Source organism: Giraffa tippelskirchi, chromosome 8, assembly GCF_054371585.1.
Source record: "Giraffa tippelskirchi isolate mGirTip1 chromosome 8, T2T-mGirTip1v1.2.pri, whole genome shotgun sequence".
Classification (NCBI taxonomy): Eukaryota; Metazoa; Chordata; class Mammalia; order Artiodactyla; family Giraffidae; genus Giraffa; species Giraffa tippelskirchi.
The window spans coordinates 7,266,060-7,290,438 of NC_137282.1; the positions used below are offsets into that span (position 1 = coordinate 7,266,060).

The window sequence follows — 24,379 nt, forward strand, 5'->3', positions numbered from 1 at the left end:
ACCTGACGACCTTGCCATCAATTCCCAGAAAAGCTCTGGCGGCTGCATCCCTCCACCATCGCTGCTCCGTCTAAATGAGATGAACTCTACCCCAGGCAGGTGCCTACCTAGCACCATGACCGGTATGAAGCAGAACATGTAATCAACACCTACTGGATTAAGAAATGGATAGAGAAATGAATGAGTACTCAGCAATCACTCTGGCTTTCACACAGCCGGGAAGCTGCTGAGAAATGTTCCCTCCCACTAAGGAGTGAGTCATATCTCAGACACATTCAGCACCTTCCTAATAGGGCTGCAAAGTATTTCCCGTAATGCCTTTCAGATGTTGGAAACTGCCATTCGACCTGGGCAGCCAGAGAATGCCATTAACCATCGAAATGAAACACTAAATAGCACAGAGAGACTACGCACAAAACACTGCCAATACTTTCCCTCTTTCTAGTTACTTAAAGATGACAGTTATATAATACCCTCCTCTTGAAACGTAAATGAGAAATGTATCTTTTAATAGTTCATCAGCCACTATTGATCCTAAATGCCAACCATAGCATTATAAACTGCTACTGCTACCCTCATCAAAAATTAAAACACACAAAAAAAACTTATAAAGAAAGAGGAAAAGCCTTTAAATGATGTGTATAAAAACTTGGCAAACAATTTGAAACAGACTCACAGACACAGAGAACAGACTTGTGGTTGCTAAGGGGGTGGGGAGAGATGGATTAGGAGTTCAGGATTAGTAGATGCAAACTATTATATATAGAATGGATAAGAACAAGGTCCTACTGTAAAGTACAGGGGACTATATTCAATATCCTGTGATAAACCGTAATGGAAAAGAATATGAAAAAGAATGTATACATATGTATAACTGAATCTCTGCTACACAGCAGGAATTAACACAATATCATAAATCAACTATACTTGAATAAATTCTTTTTAAAAATCTTGGCAAACCAGAAAATACAGCAACTCAAAAGCAGCAAACCAAGAACGAGAGGAGACATCAGTTCTTTCTCCCCTGAGCTGGTTCCTTAGGGGCCACGGATCAGCAGTAACAGTTCCATTGTCGAGGGAATGGAGACTCTGGGTTGTAAGCGCCATACTCACTGTTAGAAAAACAACCTTGACATTGTCCTTCCTCGAGTCCACTTTCAGAAGTTAGAAGTGAGTCTAGGAAGCCATCTCAGAAGAGCTCCCAATTTATGATGCAGGCTTAGAGAAAACGAGAGGCCAACGTGCCCACCGGCAGTGAGAACACACGCCCTGGGTGACGACTGTCTTTTCTGTAGATAACCCACATGCTCCTCCAACCACTGCCCCGCAAACGGATTTGGATGCAAAGGACAGAGGTGATGCAGATTTCTGAGACTTCACCGGTTTACGAGTGTACGTGTTTGAGCTCCGTAACTACAGCGTCTTCACAACCCACCTGGCTAAGTCTCAGAAGAGCAGACGTCAACACGGGAGGAGAGGATTGTGGCCACAGCAGCCAGTGACTGTTTCAGGTTCTCAGCTTTGCGCCTGTCTCTCTGACAAGAGCTGTCAGTCTGTCATCATTATCAGGGGTCCGGACACAGCAGAACCACATGAGGGATAACGAGGCCAAAGTGGCTGAGTGCAGTGTGCCTGGGGCTGGCTTCCGCACTGCTGTGTCCAGATGCACTCGGAACACAGAGGGAAAGCTGAGCATTCGTTCCAAGCGTGTGAGAGTCAGAGTCCGTTCATCTGCTTCCATCAGGGCACTGACGCTCTGCACCCCAAGGGTGGGCTGGGAGATGCCGGCATCACCTTAACCGTGTCTGCATCCTTCTCTCGATACACTGTATCAAATTCCCTTCTGTGAAGAAATGTTCTAACTACGTTGCTTGTCTTTTGGTTTGCTCCTTCAACACATATTTCTTGACAATTAGTTGAATAAGATGAAAAGAGCTGTGGAGATAGACAGCGGTGATGACTGCACAACATTACGAATGCATTCAATACCCCTGACCTGTAAACTTCAAGATAGAGAAGATGGCAAACTTTATGTGTATTTCACCACAGTAAAAAATTTGGGGAAAAAACAGGCAGATTGTAAGAAAGAGTCGAACTTGGAAAAGTAACATGCAAAGGCCATCAGCACGAGGTAAAGGGGGAAAAGACAGGATGGAACTGGGAGGCTGGGCCCCGGACCACAGGGAAGAAAGCCAGGAAGGAAGGAGCGGAGGGTGGAGTCAAAGGCTGCTGGTGGATCAGGCGCGACCAGGATCGAGGGCCAGCCGCTGCGCTGAACAACGTAAGAGTTAGCAGTGACCTTGGTAAGACCTGTTTAGTAAAGTGATGGGGATGAAAGCCCAAATAATGAGGATGCAAGGAAGGAAGAGAACGCAGATAATTGTTCTGAAAAGTCTTGCAGGAAAGGAGAGGAGAAAGTAGAGGGTTGTACAGACAGAGTGGGTTCACGTGTGTGTGTTTTCAGAAGACACATTGTTGTTTTGAATTAAAAAAAAATAATAAACCCCTTTAACTAGTGAGGATAGTACAGAACTGTCAAGAGAAAGAAACAGGTAACTCAGATCCTAGAGAATTCTTTGGGCAGGTGGTAGTTTCACAATAAAGTATTATGCTTTTTTAATTGTATCAGATTTTATTAATATATTTCTAACTATTTCAGTTATTATTTATCTCACATCATCCGATTTTGGTTCTAATTCAAGAGTGCATCTTTTTCAGATGGAAGGTATTTCTGAATACTGAGGGGGTTGATCCAGAAAAGAGGGGAAATTAATGATGCAGGAGAGAAGGACCAGCTTTGGAGAGACATCCCTGAGTGAGTGAGAGGGGCTGGAACCCAGTACGGGGAGGGCAGGCCTGGGGCAGGCGCTGGGGTAAGAGTGTGTGTGTTTCAATGGGGAGGAAATCAGAGTCCAGAACAGGTGTGGTGGGTTGGTACTTTTAGCTGAAAGGACAGATTCACTGTCTTCCAAATGGATCCACTTCAAGTGAAATAAGAAGCAAGATGACCAGCTGATATTAAGGAATAGTGGGAGATGTTGGAGGTTTGAGCAGGAAAAAAAAAAGGTGTGGAAAAAAGTCATGTTGAAGAGTAAATGGATGCACATCTGAACCAGGGAAAATTACTAAGCAGAGCTCAGCAGGTTTGTGAGGAGGCTTCCTTTGTAGGCAAGCTGGGAAGTCATAGATGACTGGAATTTTCAAACCACCTGAAAAACAACCCCACTAAAGGCCACCTCAGCCCCTTTATAAACACACTTCCTCAGTCATGTCCTCAGGGACTAATCCCAACTGTTAGGCAATCCCACCAACCTTAACACCCAGCCCTCCAGGGCTCAGACACTGGCCTGGGGTAAAAAGAGGTGTCTGTATATTTGCTTTGTGGCCTCAAGGAGACAGGTCGGTGGGAATGAACGTGAAATACTGACACCTCACAACCAGACAAAAGTCCGGAGAGGGAGCGGAAAACTCCAGACTGAGAGCTCTTCAAATAATGAGCAACAGAGAGAAAACCATCCCAGGAGAAGCTGCACAAAGAGAAGCTCAGTTAAGAAAGTTCAGTCCCTTTTGTCCTCACAGCTGAGCAGAAACTGATGGTGTCTGACACAACTGCAAAGCAGGCACCCAACACGGAAAGGAAACGAGCTCGCGGAATATCCCTCCATCCCCAGATTATTAAGAAAAGAAGGTCCTAAGAATAGACATAGTGTAACATTGCTACTGGTCTATTTTAGATACACTAATGGTTTAATCTACTATAAACTGACTTTTAATGCCCAAAGTTTCCCTAAGTGAATTTTTTTAATCTAAAAAATAAAACAAGTTTTTTTAATGTAAAAAATAAATACAAGTCTGCATTAGAGCAGTGAAGGAGTTTCCCCCTTACAGCACTGATGTGTTAGAGGACTGCGGAGGTGACTTAATCATTTAATGTTTGTAAATGGTTTTAAGAACATTAACTACAGGATTCAGACTGAGAAAACCCAAACAGGGACACATTTTTTAAACACATTGTCTCCTTTGGAATATATGGCACAAATATATAATTTAATAGGCTTTTATGTATAAAAATATTGAAGATAATTTAAATGGGCATTTAGTAAAGTAAAAAAGAAGGTCCAAGAAGCCGTACAGGAAAAGGTCAAGAAAAAAAAGATGAAAGGACTCTGAGACAGCAGAGAGGAATCCAAACTGGTTTCTGGAAGGCAACAAATCAAAAATCCTAAAAAACTTAAAACAGAAATTCTACACCTCTTGACCCATGAAGGAGAGCTCTCAGAATACGAATCAGGGTTCTCTGGAGTGAGAGAAGAGCCCCAGATAAGGAGGGAGGGCCCAGAAAGCCGGCGAGGAACAGACAGGAAGAGACTCTTGCACAGACAGCACCCCCAGCTGCAGGGACCCAGGACAACACGGGAAGCACACAGTCGGGGCCCCGTTACCACCAGCGGGAATGAGGCCAGGTCATCGCAACCCGTCATGATCCCTGTTTTACAGCCGAGGAACAGACCCATGTGTTACGCAACTGATACAAGAGAAAACAAACTTCATCCAGTTCTGAAAACCAGTAGCTATTCTTCTTCCTACTAGAACTCTTAAAGGTAAGGAATTCCAGACTGCCACAAAGCCAGGGAAAAATTCCAGCAATTTAACCTCACGGGCAGATCAATGACGTTTTTCAATTTTTTATTTTATTTTTAATTAGAAGATAACTGCTCTACAGCATTGTGATCGTTTCTGCCATCCGTCACCAAGAATCAGCCACAGGGATACGTGCGTCCCCTCCCTCGTGGACCTCCCTCCCCCCTCCCACCCCATCCCACCCCTCGAGGTTGTCACAGAGCACGGGCTTCGGGTTCCCTGTGTCATACAGCAAATTCCCACTGGCTATCTATTTTACATATGGTGATGTATATGCTTCAATGCTACTCTCTTAAATCATCCCACCCTCTCCTTCCCCAACTGAGTGCAAAAGTCTGTCCTTTAAGTCTGAGTCTCCTTTGCTGCCCTATGAACAGGATCATCAGTATCATCTTTCTAGATCCCATATTTACGTGTTAATATACGATATTTGTCTCTCTCTTTCTGACTTACTCTGTGTAACAGGCTCTAGGCTCATCCATCTCATGAGAGCTGACTCAAACGCGTTCCTTTTTATGGCTGAGTAATACTCCACTCTGTATGTCTACCACGTCTTCTCTACCCATTCATCTAGGACATCTAGGTTGCTTCCATGTCTTGGCTATTGTAAACAGTGTTGCCGTGAACACTGGGGTACATGTGTCTTCTTCAGTTATGGTTTTCTCAGGGTGTATGCCCAGTACTGGGATTGCTGCGTCATACGGTAGTTTTATTCCTAATTTTTTAAGGAATCTCCACACCGTTCTCCAGAGTGGCTGTATCAATTTGCATTCCCACCAACAGTGCAAGAGGGTTCCCTTTTCTTCGCACCCTCTCCAGCATTTACTGTCTGTAGACTTTTAGGGACGAGGCCACTGAGAAGGTGGATCCAGGATGCCCAGCAGCCACCTGTCAATTCTAAAAAGCTATGACTTGCTGCCGCTCTTCAGATGTTCTCTCATTCTAAGGAGGTCACAAGTAGGGAATCTGACGGGCAATGGTGGAGCTGAGGGTCCTGGAAACGCAGACGCTCCCCTGCACCCCACCCAGCTCTCTACCCCAAACAGGCACTGGGACCCAAGTCCCCGAGGAATCAAAACAGTGCTCCTCCATCCAGGCAGGGGTGAGAGACGGCAGCAAGGTGGGCTCCCAGGCCTGACTCCAGACAAGGAACTGTTCAGCTTCACACTCTCTGATCAAGATTTCCTCCCCCTTAAAAACCAAGCCAATGGACTCAAATCACAGCCCTCCAGAGCTCTCACATCAGTGGAGATTTGATTGGGTTTACTTACTGATGTTCAAAGAGCATCTTTTAGATCCAAAATTCTAAAACTAACAGGCACAATGACCCACACATTTTGTTCTGAAAGTTCATTTCTAAATTAGTTAGTTGAAACTGGGAATGTAGTTCTCTATAGAAATAATTTTAGAATAGTTAGGTTTCCATGTCAACCTACCCAAGCCTATTAACTTGCAGAATACCTGACTATACTACGACCATAACCTCTCCGCTCACTGGAGTGCAAGGGAGGCTCAACCATCTCCCCAAGGAACCCCCACCCCCTGCCAACCACGGCCACCGCCGCCAAGTGCCAGAGAGAAGGAAATTCTCAGGCAAAAAGAGGCACAGAAAATGAGAGCAGAAGCCAAGTGGAAAGATGGGCAGCGGGTGGGTGTGGGGCCCCTCCCACCCCAGCACAGCCCAAGCGCGGCTGGGGACCTGGGCTGCCCACCTTCACATCCTATGGCACGGGCACGTGCTAACACCCGCTGCAGGGCCCCCAGTCCAACGGCAGGGGGACCCCAGGGCCACACGCCTCGGGGCGAGTCTGGCAGGTGCCATCCTGCACCACCAGGAGGGAGCAGAACCAGGGGACACCGACGTGGGTCATCAGACGGCATAGACAGGGCCAGTGGGAAGCGGCCGGGCAGCGTCAGGGCCACGAGCCCCCAGTCCCGTGCCAGCTCAGGATATGAGACCCGATCTGTGCTACAGCGGAACAGACACTTCGCTGAGTCACACTCTGCCAAGGCTCTCAGGGATTTCAAATCCCCTAGTTCTGTGCATCCCAACCTTCGTCCAGCTGTTGCTCCCTCACACCATTTATGATCAGGAATCCTGCCCCATGAGGTCACCAGGCCCTGACCTCCTCCCACAGGGGCCAGTCATGACAGCGTTTCTGATGAATCAAAAGTCATCAGGAACCACTCCAAAGATGGGTTAGATGAGGAGTCAAATTCTTTTTTAAAAAGCCTTGCTACATACCAACAACAGCCAGCGAGAAGAGATGATGGGAGAGTGACAGAAGATCCCTTTCAAAATAAAAACAATTACCCAGAACTGAACATCAAAACTTTACCAGAAAGACCAAAAAAAACAAAGCAAAACCCACACCAATCACAAAAAAAGAAAATGGAATAAAGAGAAATTCCACATTTCTGAAAAACGTAACAATATAAGATAGATTTCAAGTCTTTAGAAAATAATCTAAAATTAATCCGAATTCAATCAAATCCCAACAGAATTTTTTTCTGGAGTTTGGCAAAAATGATGCTAAACGTCACCTGGAATAATAAAACATGTGAGAAGAGTCAAGAAACTTTAAAAAAAAAAAAAAAAGCTATTGAAGGGACAGGATACGACTGCACCTTCCAACTATAAAAACATACACTGAAGTTCAAGGACTGAGGAAGTTAACAGCCCAGAAATAAACAGCTCTGTCAATGCAACAGAACAGAAAGCCCAGAAACAGATCCAAGTATAAATAATCATTTAATACACAGTCCAAGTAGCATTTCAAATCAGTGGGGCAAGGCAGACTAGTAAACAAATGGATTGAAGCATCTAGAGAAAACCTGGAAAAATAATAATAAATTAGATCCCTACCACAAAGCATCATCAGATCAAAGCAGAGACATCACCTTGCCGACAAATGTCCATCTAGTCAAAGCTATGGTTCTTCCAGTAGTCATGTATGGATGTGAGAGTTAGACCATAAAGAAGGCTGAGAATTGATGTTTTCAAATTGTGGTGCTGGAGAAGACTCTTGAGAGTCCCTTGGACTGCAAGGAGATCCAACCAGTTAATCCTAAAGGAAATCAACCCTGAATATTCATTGGAAGGACTGATGCTGAAGCTGAAGCTGAAGCTCCAATACTGGCCACCTGATGCAAAAGAACCAAATCACTGGAAAAGACCCTGATATTGGGAAAGATTGAAGGCAGGAGGAGAAGGGGGATGACAGAGGATGAGATGGTTGGATGGCATCACCAACTCAATAACATGAATCTGAGCAAACTCCAGGAGATGGTGAAGGACAGAGGAGCCTGACGTGCTGCAGTCCATGGGGTACAAAGAGTCAGATACGACTTAGCGACCGAGCAACAACCACCACCACGAAACATTCACCAGATCAAACTAGATGTGACAAAGACAAAACATGGAACCATAAAATCCTGAAAAGAAAAGGCCAGCAAACACCTGCATTATCTCAGGGTGGGAGAGGACTTGTTCCATTCCCACTGGGTGACTCCCAGGGTCCCCAGGGTATCAGCTCAGAAGCAGAACCTCGTCCCTGGTCCCAGCCCTGGGACCCAGAGCATCCTCTGCCCTGCCTCGCTCCCGGGGGCATGGATGAAGGGTGCGCAGCTGGACCCTCCCTCACCCTGGCCCCGGGGAAGAAGAATCACTGTTGCAATCTGGTCAGGAAGCCTTTTCAAGGGGAAGCTTTTCTGGCCAACTGCCCCCAGAGAGCCCAGGAGAAAAAGGAGCTGTATTTCCAAAGCTCTAGTAATGTGTTATGACTCCTTTTCTTGTTCTAAGCAAATGTTCACTTTTGTACCTAATTCTGTATTCACATTTTTATATTCTTTTTCTTAAAGAGAAACCAACATTGCAGGGAAGGACAGGGAAGCCCGGCGTGCTGCAGTCCACGGGGTCACAAAGAGTTGGACACGACTGAGCGACTGAACTGAACATTGCCTAAGCTTCCAGGCTCTGCAAAACCTGGACCAAGGCAGCCCAACACTTTCCTGAAACATCTTGCCCACAACTCTGCACAAGGACCTCACTGCGGCAGGAACATAGCTGGGAGGAGACCCTTGATGAGAATAACTGCACTTTTATAACATGGAGTGTGGAGTTACGGTTAGAACCCAGCCTTCAGAATCAGGCAGACCCAGAGCTTCAGTTCCTTTCTATGTAAAATGCAGATTATAATCCCCTACAAGTCGGGAGGACTGGATGAGATCAGGTAAGCAGAAACGTGAAGAACAGCACCTACTCTGTGGCACACCTCTGTGGTCTGGCTTCTGAAGACATGAGGTTCCAGAGCTGAAAAGCCACAGCCCTATTACCTACTCGAGTCCATGATTTTTACCCCTTAGAAAGAAAAAGACTACCTAGAGAGAGCACTCTCATTACTGTGTCCACTGCAACTGTAGATCATGAAGCAGAAAGTCACTGCAATTTTTCAATTGCTGACATCTCCGGGTATATTTCTTATATAAGTCAAAAATGGGGAAATGACCGAAAGAGATAGTATACGACCCTCAGAAAAAAATATCAGGTCTCTCATAAAATGTAAATACCCACACTGGCCTACGGGACTACAAATAATTGCTCCCTTACATCTGTATAGTACTCTGCAGTTTACAATTTTTACAGTTCAGAGAGCACTTTTACAAGAGTGATCAATCTTACAACAACCCCTTTAGTAGGTGTTCACACCCCATTTTATAGATGACCAGCTGACGTTCTGAAAAGACGACTCTCCGACCAGAACAGTGTTTGGTCCTGGGGCCAGCTGCGGAGGGCTTCAGCCCTCCAAGCCCCAGGTCATCCTACGGGCTGCTCTGCTTCGGGGGATGATCTGGGAAGAGGGGATCTTGGTGAGCTCTCTGAGGTCACAGGGAGGAGAAAAAGTCATTATGAATTCCAGTGGAGGTCACCGGCAGGCAACAGCTTCCATTAACGTGGCAGATTGATTTTTTTTTTTCTTTTAAATCTCCGTGGTCTGAGCTTCCCTGGGGGTCCAATGGTAAAGAATCCACCTGGCAATGCAAGAGACACAGGTTCGATCCCTGGTCCAGGAAGATCCCACGTGCCGTGGAGCAACTAAGCCCGAGCGCCAAACTATTGAGCCCACGCGCTGCAACTACTGAAGCCCATCCACCCTAGAGCCTGTGCTCTGCAACACGAGAAGCCACCCCGATAAGAAGCCCTGGCTCCACAACTAGAGCGCAGCCCCAGCTCCCCACGACCAGAGAAAGCCCATGCACAGCATCGAAGACTCAGTGCAGCCGTAAATAAGATAAACAAATAAATAAATAGAAATTTTAAAAATTTTTAAATGCTAAAAAAAATAAAATCTCCTCGGTCTACTGGGAAACAAAATGGCAGGCAAAGGGCCACGCCCTGAAGGGAAGGAGAGGGGTCACCGCGGCTGCTGAGCCAGCCTGTGAACAACGCTTTTCTCCAGGTGGGACCCCTCTGTCCTACAGCAAAGGTCGAGCGAGGGTCTCGAGGCGGTGTGAGGCACCGGGCCAGGTCCCCTGTGCTCAGGAGACAGAGGAGGAAGTCAGACGTGTAGGTGCACGGGGACACGCCTTACACTGGGCATCGGCTCCTTCCCTCCACCCTACAAACTCTCCCAGCCATGAAAAAGTAGAAAAAAGAAAAGGAAAAACAAAAGCCGTCCTGGCCCACCATCAGCGTCTTCTCCAAACTTGGGCTGAGCGCCGTGGGCCCACGGCCACCCGCTGTCTCAGCAGCAGCAGCAGCACCTGTGGCCCCCCCTCCGGTGCCCGCAGCATGACTTCCGTCCCGACTGCCCCGACAGGATGGCCTCACCCAGCTCACCTGGGCCCACGGAGGTGCAGCCCTGATGAACACCACTCAGCAGTGCCTCCCATACCCATACCGAGCCCAGTCAAGCCTGTGATCATGGGAAGCGAGGCAGCCTTTCCCAACGCACAAGCGATCAGAAGTCTTCTACTGTGTATTCACAGCAGCCAAGACATGGAAGCAACCTAAGTATCCATCAACAGAGGAATGGGTAAAGAGGATGTGGTACATATAGACAGTGGAATACTACTCAGCCATAAAAACGAATGAAATAATGCCATTTCAGCAGCATGGATGGAGACCTAGAGATGATCATACCAAGTGATAGTGAAAGTTGCTCAGTCGTGTCCGACTCTTTGTGACCCCATGGACTAGACAGTCCATGGAATTCTCCAGGCTAGAATACTGGAGTGGGTAGCCTATCCCTTCTCCAGGGAATCTTCCCGACCCAGGGATCGAATCAGGGTCTCCTCCATCGCAGGCCGATTTGTTACCAACTGAGCTACCAGGGAAGCCCCGTACTAATTGAAGTAAGTGAAGTCAGAAAGAGAAAGACAAATGCCATACGATATCGCTTAAATGTGGACTCTAAAATATGACACAAGTGAATTTATCTACCAAACAGAAACAGACCAGACTTGGGGTTATGGCTGTCAAGAGGGAGGAGGGGATTGGGAGGAGAAGAGCGTTCAGGGTTTGGGATTAGCAGATACAAACTATTAAACATAGGGTGGATAAACAAGCTTCTACTGTACAGCACTGAGAACTATACTCAATATCCTGTGATAAACCACAATGGAAGAGACTATGGAAAAGTATATACATGGGTATAACAGAATCACTTTGCTCTACAGCAGAAATGAACCTAACATTGTAAATCAACTAGACTGCCATTTTTTTAAAAAATGTGTTTTAAGTCTTCCATTTAGAAGCCACAGCTAAATGTTTACCAGAGGCTCCTTTAGGGGGGTGGCCCATCTCCTGTCAACAGGGAGAGTCTGCGGTCCCCACACCTCCAGTGTGGGAAACCAACAGAGCCCAGAAGTCATGCTCGGAGACCCCCCAAGGCAGCAGGAAGACATCCCAGCCCAGGCCACGGCTGGACCCCACCTCCAGCCCTGCACGTGGAGTATCGGAAGAGGATCCTCCACGCTCCCCCTCCCCTCCCCCGCCCACCCCATCCCCACCTCCCTCCTCCACATCCTCCCCTCCCACTCCTTGAACGCATGACTGGCGTGCCTGGCGTGGTGTGCGAGCCTCCCACGCCAAGCGCTGCCCAAACTGCCTGTTTGCGTGTAAATAATAAATGACTGTTGTTTGAGCCGCTATGTTTGAGGAAGGTTTGCCATGTGAAAATAAATAACCTACACGGGACTGCAGAAAACTCGACTTCTACTTACAAATTCTAAATGAAAGATGGTGGGAACCTCCTATGTATTAAATCCATTACATAAAGTTCAATTCTGTATTCTAGAGATAACTGGAAAACTGAAGGTACAAATTTGCAGGAGTCTGAAGAAAACTGTGTTTTGAAGAAAAAGTCACAAGTAGTTATTTTCTAAGAGACTGCCTCATATTGATCAGGAATTAATACACAAATACTTTTGGAAGTGCTTTCTAAAGTAACAGAAAATATACTTTTCCATCTTTTCTTTCCAGAAGGCTCAATGCATTAGTTACATTAACAGCCAAATAAAGCTGCTTTTAAGTCTCTATCATCCAAATGAACTGTCCACATTGTTATAAATTCATCCATCTTTCTAATCTAACCCAGGTCCCAGGATGTTGATCTCTCCACCTTGGGTCCTAACTTGCTATTTCTGCACAGGAAACATGATGGAAGCTTCTACAAATGTGATATATAGAACTATTAAACAGCCAACAGCTCACATTTCTCCTAATTCACAATTTGGCTACAGTTCTCGAAAATGAAAAAATAGAAACCATTTCTAAAACAGCTTTCTCTTTTATAACCAAAGCCCATTTGTAATAAACTACATGAGATATTCAAATCTGCTTGATCGTAACAGAGCTGTTTAAAAATACATGTCTGGAATTCACATTTGCAGTTTGCAGATGGAACAATAAAGATACTTGGAATTAATAATTCATACGTGATTTAGATCCAGCAGGAAGGAGATGGCATGTGGGCACAAGCTCCCAACCTCTTTCTTCTTCACACCCTGGGTCTTCCTGCCGGCGGGTCAGCTCAGGGACTGACTTGGGAAGTCAGGCAGAGTTTGTGAGTTGCTGTATCCGAGATGGGAGATGAGAATTCAGGACTCTGTGAGGGTCACTAGGAAGAGTCATAGCATCCTCCACCAGGGAAACTGATTTTATTACAAAAATATCCTCTGTTATTTTGAAACAAAATGCCAGGCAACAGTCCACACCCTGAGACAGAAGGGAAGAGGTCTGAGCTCTGTGGTGAATGTCCACACTGCAGGCCTTGGGCCCCTAGGGGTTTCCCAGCCCAGAGGTCAGCCGGTCATGTACAGGGCCCTCCCCCCAGGGATGTGGAATAGGGCTCCCAGGCCCCACAGCCCCAAACAACCCAGCCAGCCTCACCCAACAGGGGCACTTGTACCAAAAGTGAAAGTCCACTAACCAATCCAAACAGGACCCAATGTTTGCAGAAATGTAACCCACCAACCATCAAGGACCTACCATATAGCACAGGGAACTCTACTCAATATTTTGTAATAACCTGTAAGGGAAGCGACTCTGAAAAAGAATAGATAAGTATGATATATGTATAATGGAATCACTGTGCTGTACACCTGAAATTAATACGATATTGTAAATCGGCTGTACTTCAATTTTTCAAAAAATGTAACCCATCAATCCACTTTCACCACAGAATAAAATTTGAGACAGAAACTCACTAGGGCCGTGTGTGTGCTCAGTCGTGTTCGATTCTTCACGACCCTATGGATTGTAGTCCGCCAGGCTCCTCTGTCCATGGGATTCTCCAGGCAAGAAGACTGGAGTGAGCTGCCAAACCCTCCTCCAGGGGATCTTTCCGACCCAGGGATCGAACTCTAGTCTCTTGAGTCTCCTGCATTGCAGGCGGATTCTTTACCCCCTGAGCCACCTGGGAAGTCCCACTAGGGCTGTATGACCGAACTACAAACTCCATGGGTGGCCACTCAGAGTGGCACCGCCCCGCCCTGCAGCACCAATGCCCTAATGATGGTCCAGGCCTGATCGTGGTCAGGGCCGGGGGCACCAGCGCCTGACCCGCACAAGGACCCCCCGACACCGCTTCTCAGTCTCGTGGCCTTGAAGTAGTGGCGTGACCTCTCCCAGCCTCAGCTCCTCCTCTGCAGGACGGACAGGAAGACACCTGCCCGTAACTCTGAGGAGCACTGATGCGGTGGTTCTCAAAGCGCATCCTGGACCAGTGGCCTCGGCCTCGTCTGGAAACAAGTGAGAAACACACATTCTCAGGCCCCACCCAGGTCCGCTGAGCCAGAAACAGACTGGGCGCCCGTCAGGCAGGGAAGCTGCCTGAGTTTTAACGAGCCCTTTGGGTGATTCTGATTCACAGTAAGATCTGAGAACCATGCCCAGGCTGTTCTTTTTACTCATTAACTGCTTTTTTAAAAAACTGAAGTATAGTTAATTGACAATGTTGTGTTTGTTTCAAGTGTTTGCTTCAAGTTTGTTTCAAGCAAAGGGATTCAGTTGTACCTATTTGTATATACGCTTTTCCAAATTCTTTTCCCATATAGGTTATTACAAGACACTGAGTAGAATTCCCGGTGTTATACGTACAGCAGGTCATTGTTTTTTAACTATTTTATAGACAGCAGTATATATCTGTTCAGGCTTCCCAGGTGGTCCAGTGGTAGAGATCCCACCTGCCAATGCAGGAGATGTGGGTTCCATCCCTGAGTGGGGAAGATTCCCTGGAGTAGGAAAATGACAACCCAAACTCCACCATTTTTGCCTGGAGACTCCCATGGACAGAGGAGCCTGACGGACTACAGTCCATGGAGTTGCAAAAGAGTCGGACACGATTTAGTGACTAAACAGCAACAACAAAGGATCTGGTCATCCCGAACTCCTAATTTATGGCCCAGCTGTTCTTACAGCACTCTGCACAGTACCTGGTGTGTTAACCGTTCAACAAGTGACAATTACCACTGTTACAGCCGAACTCGGCTTACTTCGTCCCTTCCCAGAAATGCAGGTGACACAAGGTTCTACTAACAGTTGTCAAATTTCCATGATGATGCCAATGGCGATGGTGATGATAGTGACAGAGAGGCTTAAAGTGGCAGCTTTTCTACCCAGAGGGGCTGGAAGGGAGACAGAGACAGAGGACATCCTAGTTCATGGCTGAGAATTTATACGACTAACTCAGAAAAGTGTCGCCTGTGCAGCCATCCAGAGGACAGAAAGGCATGAAGGGAGCCCCTTATACAGAACTTTACGTCAGTTCTGGCTGCCATGGAATTCTGCATCGTCGATCCGGGGGGCTCTGGGGGGCCCTGGGGGAGGGTTGGCTGCTGCGCCTTCACGTGGCGGTCGGAATCCAAGAAGATCATCCACAGCCTGAAAAGGCGCCACCGGCCCCCCCACACACACCTGGCTGAGCTCCCAATGGGCTGGAGAAGAGGCATCGTCTCTGACCACGAGGGGCACAAGCCTGGAAAGTCAGGGGAGCCCAATGCCCGGGCCTCATCGCCCTTCGTGGAAGGCTTGCCCGGCTGCTCCAGCAGGTCCACTGGGTGAGCAGGAATCCCACTGGGATTGCATCTCTCTCCAGCCTGGCCCCCGCCTCAGGCCTACCGCTGGTCCCTTCCCTGCCCTTCTGCTAAAAACCACCTTTTCCAGAGCCATCCGCCAACGGGCTGAGGTGGAAGTCAGGGGATTTCTCCCCTGTCCTCTCTCTCCTTTGGATGCACCTCCAGCAGTGGCACCAGACAGGCCTTCCCTCCACGGCCTCAGCTGCCACAGGAGCCTCCAGGGAGCTGCAGCTTGTGGCCTCTGGTGACAACCAACCACCACCTCCCCCCAACGCCTGACCCCTTTGTTCCATTGGCCTCAGGGTGGCAGTGGCTTTCTGCTATTTGCTCATCTCTGGGTGACCGCATCACCCTCCATTCAGGTTTCAGATCTTCCAAAGACCTTCATAACTAAGTCCTTGCATCAGACGGCTCCTATCTGGCTACATGGGCCACGACTAAAGCAGCCTCCTCTTTCATCGTCAGCCTTGATCGTGCCTTTCCTGAGGCCTGCCCAAATGACCCAGCTTCCTTACCAAGACTCTCCTTGGGGCTCTCTTCTTTGGTGGGAAGCTCCTGTTGCAATCTAGGTCTGGGATCAACCAGATTTATACCAGCCTTTGCAACTGAGCCCTGACACCAACCCCAGTCTTGATCACTCAGACTTGATGCCCATCTAACTCCAGCTCCCTTGAAGACTGCCATTTGCCACCTGGCTTCCCTGGTGGCTCAGATGGTAAAGAATTTGCCTGCAATACAGGAGACCTGGGTTCGATCCCTGGGTCTGGAAGACCCCCTGGGGAAGAGAATGGCAGCCCACTCCAGTATTCTTGCCTGGAGAACTCCGTGGGCAGAGGAGCCTGGTGGGCTACAGTCCATGGGGTTGCAAAGAGTCGGACATGACTGAGCAACTAAAACTTTCTCCTTGTATTCGGTAACTAAGCTAACAGGCACACTGAGTTTCTCAACAAATATTTCACATTTGAAACTCTTTCCAGGAGCAACTATACACCAACCATGAACTGAGTAGGTTAAACAGGCAAAAGTCAACTTATAACTTGAGATAACCATGTAACTGGCCCCAAACTCACCTGATGTTTTCACAACATTCCGCTTTCTTTTGGCTGGAAAGATACAGCAGCTGTAGGAACCAGAGTCAGAACACGGTGTTCCAGAAAATGAGGATGCTTCTGGCAATGGCCCACGTAAAAGCAGTAAGTACTGTATTAATGACCAGCCTTGCCTGATGCCTCTTGTTTGGTAAGAGTTCTACCCCATTTCAACTTCTGCATCCAAAAGCAATCACTGAATGAGCCTTAATGGCCAACCTTTTAGAGCTCCACTCTCTTAATTGATTTCTCAAAAAAGCTCAAGAGGGAAAAAGCCAAACCAGACAACTGCATGTAAGAAGACTATGATGGTGTTGATCTGGGATTGAAGCCAGGACTGGCAAAGGCTGTGACTTTCCAGGGCAGACAAGCACCATATTTATTAGAGCTGCACACTGCACTACAGCTTTTGGAAACATTCAGCTCTTGTCCGTGAGAGCTTCTAGAATAGGAAAAGGGTACGGGTTTCCTTAAATGTTAAGTCAACTGCAAGAAGTCACTGACTACCTTAATACGTGCTTCTGAGCCCTTCTGGCGTAACTCGGCTATTCCCAGTTTGCCCTGAAGCTTGTGCAGGGGGCTATCTTAAGGAAAAGCACATTAATACAAAGAAGGAAGAAAAGAACAGGCACAGACGTACAGGTTATGTTCTAAAAGGAGCCCCTGCACAAATGGACAAGGTCCCCAGACGTTTATGCCACGCTACCCACGCAAAGACACAGGAGCACTGTGTCTGCAAAAGAGCCCCTCCAGGTCAAATAAGCCTGGGAGACCCGACCAAACGCTCTCAGGCCAGCACAGAGCTCCCATCTCGCTTTATCTGCCTAGAGTCTGGTAGTAACATCACCTAATGTTGTGCGTGAGGATGTAAAATCCCAAGCAAATGTGCCCATAGAAACATCAGTGTGAAACTCAGAGCTTTTCCAAAGTGCACTGCTATTATTTTCTAAAACCACCAACTTACTTTCAGGTTTCTACAGCTTTGGAAATCATCTAAATCATAACAGCTTAAGTTAAAAAATAAGAACTTGGACTTTTATTATTTTTTCCCACCCCAGTTTCTGGATGATTTCATCTCTGAAAACTTACAAAAGGGAAATTTTTCAACTAGGAAATGTGAGCGTGTGGGTCTCGTCTTGCTTCTTGCCTTCATTCCACCCGTCTAGTCATATGACTGTGAGTATATTTCATAATCTCTCTCATCTTTCTTTCTTGTAAACAAGGTGGTTGGCCCCTTCTAGGCCTAAAAATGTTCTGATTACAATGTACAATCAGCTCCAGAGTAATAACCCAAGAAAGGCAGTTTTCATTCAAGGTAAATTTGAAGCCCGATGAAACAAAAACACTGGCTCTTAGATTTCTAAAACCATTTTGGAAACTACACTGCAGCCTAGGGCTGAGATTAATAATATAAGAGAAACAACAAGAAAAAGACCAAGGAACGCGTGTGATTTAGAATGGTTTCCAAACGTTACTATGTTTCACATGATGTAATGCACACTTTTTTTTTTAATAAATTTGCAGTCAAAAGCTTTTCCCTCTGCTACAGAAGAGTTTGCAGTATTTCTAAATGACAGCATGTGAGGAAGAGAAAAATCAAATATTACAGTATGCGAGCTTTCATCCTGTCACAAAGCCATTAGAGCTAAGGAAAAATGGTGGTATTGTTTCGTTTTATTTCGAGTTTCTTCTAAACAAAATGAAAAACGAACAGAAAAACACTCTGAATATAAATTTTTAAAGACTTTAAAGATTCAAGGCCAATAGCATATATATATATATATATATATATATATATATATATATATATGTTGACATAGGCCTATAAATAGTCCCTTCTTCTATATGTATATAGGATTGTATGTGGCTCCTGCCAAGTTTTCCTTTTCGCACTGGCATCATGAGTAATTCAGATATCCTGCATTCCCAGGTCACTCATCAGAAATTTGGGGCCTGCCAATGTGAAAAAGATTCTGTCTCCCACTCAAACTGTATACAATCTGTCCTGAACACTACTGACTGATCCCCGTAGAGCTGAGTGGGGCATGACACCGTGCCCCATATTGTTTAAGTCACTTGTCCTCAAACCAGCCAACCAGGCACTACCTTACACTGGGTCTAGGAGCAGGAGAAAGAACAATCACATGTGTTTAGCACTTCGGTCCAGAGCTTCACAAACTGCATCCCACCCAATCAGACAAATGTGCCCCCCACATATCAGTTTTTAATCCCCTTTCCCATCATAATACATGATGAGATAACAGTAACACTACTATTTAAATAGAACTTTGACCAGGGGTCAGCAATCAAAGGCCGGAGCGCATAATTTTAGCTTCTGCAGGCCAAGAAGCAAAATTGAGGCTATTATGTAGGTGACTTACATAACAAGGGAACACACACAAATATTCTCAAATTTGTTACTGATCAAATTCTAAAGATAGTAACATCAACTGAATATAACAGATCTACAAACAAGGAAGAACAGAAATCTTGGGAGATTTACATTTTATCTAATTGGCTTTCATCTCCAAAAGCCAAGGTTCCCTATCACCACCCTCACTGCAAATATTCATCTGTAAATTCTTAGCTGGTAGGCAATGCAGAGACAGGCAGCAGGCCAGATCTGCCTGTGGCTGGCTGATCCCTGCTTTACAACTTACCCACAACTTACCCAGAATGTTTTCACTAATCATTCACTCAGCTAATTTTCATTATATGCCTTCAGGTATTCTTTTTAAAAAAGATTTGATGAGTATGTACCATGTGCCTTACTGGACCACAGGGATACAGACGTTTCCATCTTTTCTGGATACATGCCCAGGAGTGGGATTATTGGATCATATGGTAGTTCTATTTTTAGTTTTTTAAGGAACCTCCATACTGTTCTCAGCAGTGCCTGCACCAATTTACATGCCCACCAACAGCACAGGAGGGTTCCCTTTTCTCCACACCCTCTCCAGCATTTATGATTTGTGGACTTTTTGATGTTGGCCATTCTGATCTGGAGAAGGAAATGGCAACCCACTCCAGGAATCTTGCCTGCAGAATCCCCATGGACAGAGAAGCCTGGAGGGCTACAGTCCACGGGGTCGCAAGAGTCGGACACGACTGGAGTGGCAGGTGCGGCGTTCTGATCCATGTGAGGTGCTGTCTCGTTGTAGTTTCCAGTTTTATTTCGCTAATAATTAGTGACGTCAAGCATCTTTTCATGTGCCTTTTGGCCATCTGTATGTCTTCTCTGGAGAAATGTCGACTTAGATCTTCTCCCCATTTTTTATTGGGTTGCTTGTTTTCTTGATATTGAGCTGTATAAGCTGTTTGTGTATTCTGGAGATTAAACTCTTCCAGTTGCATCATTTGCAAATATTTTCTCCCATTCCATAGATTGTCTTTTTGATTTGTTTATGGTTTTCTTTGCTGTGCAAAAGCTTTTAAATTTAATTGGGTCCTATTTGCTTATTTCTGCTTTTGTTTCCATTACTGTAGGAGACAGATCCAAAAATATTGCTGTGATTTATGTCAAAGAGTGTTCTGCCTTTGCTTTCCTCAAGGAGTTACATAGTATCTGGTCTTAACATTTAGGTCTTTAATCCATTTTGAGTTTATTTTTGTATATGATGTTAGAGAGTGTTCAAAACTTCTTCTACATGGAGCTGTCCAGTTTTCCCAGCACACTTATTAAAGAGATTGTCTTTTCTCCGTTGCATATTCCTTCCTCCTTTGTTGTAAATTAATTACCATAAGTTAATGGGTTTATATCTGGGCTTTCTACCTTGTTCCACTGATCTATGTGTCTGTTTTTGTGGCAATAACCATACTGTTCTGATGACTGAAGCTTTATAGTATAGTCTGAAGTCAGGGAGTATGATTCTTCCAGTTCTGTTCTTTCTCAGGACTGTTTTGACTATTCAGGGTTTTTTGAGTTTCCATACAAATTTTAATTTTTTTTGTTCCAGTTCTGTGAAAAATGTCATTGGTAATTTGATTGGAAATGCACTGAATCTGTAGGTTGCCTTGGGTAGTATAGTCATTTTGACAATATTGATTCTTCCAACCCCAGAACATGATATATGCCTCTATCTGTTTATGTGATCTTTGGTTTCTTTCATAGTGTCTTACAGTTTTTGGAGTATAGGTCTTTTGCCTCCTTAGGTAGGTTTATTCATGGGTATTTTATTCTTTTTGATGGTATGGTAAATAGGATTGTTCCCTTAATTTCTGTCTGATATTTCATAACAGTGTATGGAAACACAACAGAGTTCTATTAATTTTGTATCCTGTGACTTTATCAAATTCATTGATGAGCTCTAGCAGTTTTTTGGTGGTATCTTTAGGATTTTCTACATATCATGTCATCTGCAAACAGTGGCAGCTTTACTTCTTCCTTTCCAATTTGGATTCCTTTTGTTTCTTTTTCTTCTCTGATTGCTGTGTGCCAAAGACATAAACGGGACTAAGGGCTCCCTGAGTACTTGCAAGAGAGCGTACCGAATGCCATCACAGAGATGTGTGTGAGTCGGGCGGGGGCGGAGCAGCCCAAGGGCGAGCGGCCGCCTCTGTCTGATGCAGCCAGCGCTGCCCCAGTGGTTCAGAGCCTGAAGTCTAGGGTGAGACTGCCTGTCCTCAGATTGCTACCAGCCTTGGGCCAGCAGTGTGACCCTTGGGCCAGCAGTGTGACCCTGAGCACGACACTTACCCTCTGTGCCCGCTTCCCAGCTGTGAAATGAGGGTGATAATATTGGTGGTGACCCTACAGGCTGTTTTGAGGACTCAGCAAATTAATTCCTGCAGAGGATGTATGGCAGTGACGGAGCACGCAGAATGAGCACACAAGTGCTGACCGCTCTCCTTACGACAGAGGCCACGAGGATGGAGCTGTGTCACAAAGGGTGAGCGGGAATTTCCCAGTAAGACAAGGTGGGGAGAGAATTTCCAGCAGAGAAAAACACATCCAAACACACACCAGCATGAAAAGCAACCCTGAGTGCTTTGCTGTAGCTCAGAAGGGAAGGGGTTGGTGGGCAGGAGGTGAGGACAGTGGGAAGAGATGGCAGAGGCTTGCGTGTGCCATTCACAGGAACTGGTCTTGATCTCCGAGCCAGGGGGCACGAGTTCTAAGCAGCTGCGGGCAGCAGCACCAGAGGGTCTAGTGGCAGAGTGGAGGATGCCTAGGAGGGGGCAGGTGAAGTGAAGTGTCAGTTGCTCAGTCGTGTTTGACGCTGCGACCCCATGGACTGTAGCCCACCAGGCTCCTCTGTCTATGGGGTTTTCCAGGCAAGAATACTGCTGCAGTTTGCCATTTCCTCCTCCAGGGGATCTTCCCAACCCAGGGATCAAACTCAGGGCTCTTGCATTGGCAGGCATTCTCTACTGCTGAGCCACCAGGGAAGCCAGGATGGGGACAGAGCGACTGAACAGGGCTAAGACAACAGTGACAAGGAGAGGTGACCACAGCCCAAAAAAGGAAGCGGTGGTGAGGATGTAGAGGTGAGGATGCGGGAGCTCAGGGAGCCTCAGTGGGTCATGGGGAGAGGGACAACAGGGAGTCCCCAGTGACAGCCAGATCGCTGGCCTCGGAAAAAGGGGGATGGAGGGGCTGACTGATGGCCTGATGGGAGCTCCAGGGGAGGAGGAGGAACACAGAGAGGGGTCCGGACACAGCAGTGACTCAGGTGAGCCCCTGGGGCCGCGGGGCGGGGGGTGACCATACTCTGCAAGGCAATTCTCCAGGCTCTCACCGGGGCCAGGCCAGTGGAGAAGGGATAAGGAGCTCACCTGGGGACCCACTGACCAGAAGGACCACAGGAGGGAGCTGTAAAGAGGGGCCTGGAGTTCAGAAAGTGAGGTCCAGACATACAGACCCAAGGGTCATCTGAAAATGCATGGTGAGGGTGCCCCCTGCCCGCCCCCCTGGAGAAAGTGAGGAGGACTAGGAGGAGGGGAGAGAGAGGGTGCTCAAAGAGGACTCTCTAAAGGACACGCGAAACCAGAGGGAAGCGGTGTCCCAGGAAGCCAGGACGAAGATCACAAACAGAGCGGAAAACACGGCCAGAGGCTGAGAAGGCTCAGAGGCCCCGAGCTGTCCAGACTTGGGGAGCAGCGCCCCCACGAGAGAGCTGAGAGCAGCCTGAATCTGCCAGGCGCAAGGGGAGCATGGGCGGTCACGGGTGGCAGCGGAAGGGGGCAGTGGGAATCCCACTTCCCGGCATTTATTCGAAGGAGATGAAGCCGGTGTCTTGAAGAGACAGCTGCCTCCCAGGCTCGGTGCAGGATTACTCACCACAGTCAAGATGCGGACACGGCCTAAGCATCCATTGGGGAGGAGTGGACACGAGCCTAAAGGGTCACGTGTGCAGATACAGACAAGCGGACCTTAGTCAGCATGAGCAAGAAGGAAGGGCTGCCATTTGCCACAGCGTGGACGGCCCTTGAGGGAGTTGTGCTGAGGGAAATGGGCCAAAGACATTAAGTACCTTATGTTCTCACTCATACACAGAATTTTAAAAGTCAAACTCAGAGAAACAGAGCGTATAATAGTGATTGCCAGGGACCGGTGGGGGGTGCGATAGGGAGATGGTGCTCAAAGGTACAAACTCCCAAACTCCAAACGTAAGATGCATACATTCCAGGGACGGTGACTATAACTGACTGTATGCTTTATTCTAAAATTGTCAAGAGAGTGGATCTTAAACGTTGTAACAGAAGAATAGCAATCTGAGGGGAAGGAGGCGTTAGCTAGTCTGACTGCGGCGAACGTCGCAGCGTGCAGCTGTATCGGTCACCACACTGTAGCCTTAAACCTGCATGTGTTGCATGTCAACACCATCTCAGTAAAGCTGGGAAGAAACTTCAGGCTGTTGTGAGGAGCTAGGGAGAGGTGAGTGTAAGTGTCTAGTCCGCTGAGGTGCCCACAGTTACGCCTTTCTTTACAGATAAAGAGCCAGATATTTGCCTGAAGTCCCTCAACTAGAGGAGAAGGCAACGGCATCCCACTCCAGTACTCTTGCCTGGGAAATCCCATGGATGGAGGAGCCTGGTAGGCTGCAGTCCATGGGGTCACTAAGAGTCAGACACGACTGAGCGACTTCACTTTCACTTTTCACTTTCATGCACTGGAGAAGGAAATGGCAACCCACTCCAGTGTTCTTGCCTGGAGAATCCCAGGGACAGGGGAGCCTGGTGGGCTGCGGTTTATGGGGTCGCACAGAGTCAGACATGACTGAAGCGACTTAGCAGCAGCAGCAGGGCTGAAAAATGAATATCTGAATGGGCTTTATCTCATCAATATCCATCCGACCCCTCCACTCCGCATTTATGTTGCGTGGAAAATGAAATTGAAGCTCTCAGAGTAACTCGCCGGAGGATTAAGCAGAGAAGCAGTGATTCAAAAGGAAGTTAACTGGAAGCACTGCTCACACCTCACTCCTCTTAGGATGGCTACCATCAAATATACAGAATACAAGTGTTGCTGAGGATGCGGAGAAACGACTACCTTTGTGGGTCGCTGGCGGGAATGCAGAATAGTGGAGCCACCATGGAAAACAGTATGGCTGTGCTTCAGAAATTAAAAACAGATCCAGCAATTCTACTTCAGGATATATACCCAAGAGAATCAACAGCAGAGTCTCAAAGAAATATTTGCAGACTTTATGTTCACAGTATCACTATTTGTAACAGCCAAAAGGTGGAAGCAACCCCAGTGTCCATCGACAAATGAACTGATAAAATGTGGGGTAGGCAAAAAATGGAGTATTACTCAGCCTCTATAAGGAAAGGAGGTTTGAACTCGGGCTGCACCGTGGATGAATCCTGAAGACACTATTCCTGGTGCAGGAAGGCACTCACAAACGGACACACGCTGTATGATGCCAGTTATCTGAGCTAACTGAAACCGTCAAGATGACAGAGACAAAGGAGAAGGCAGGTTGCCTCGGGCTGGGGTGGGGCAGGGAAGGAGGAGGTGTTGTTTAACAGATACAGGGCTTCAGTCGGAGAAGATGAGACAGTTCTGCAGACGATGGTGGTGATGGTGACTCCATCTGAATGCCCTCGGTGCCACCGAACCGCCCACT

At 46.9% G+C, this 24,379-nt stretch overlaps 1 protein-coding gene across 8 annotated transcripts in view; it reads right to left on the bottom strand.

Annotated features, from left to right (window-relative positions):
* Positions 1–24,379, bottom strand: part of CSGALNACT1 (chondroitin sulfate N-acetylgalactosaminyltransferase 1) — a 323,001-nt gene that overhangs the window by 246,981 nt on the left and 51,641 nt on the right. The window contains exon 1 of one of the 8 annotated variants that reach the window (XM_081524361.1): positions 16,290–16,504. The exons of the other annotated variants lie outside the window; for them this stretch is intronic. The gene's annotated coding sequence lies outside the window, so the exon portion shown is untranslated. Of the gene's footprint in view, positions 1–16,289; positions 16,505–24,379 lie in introns of those variants that run through there. 8 annotated transcript variants of the gene reach the window in all.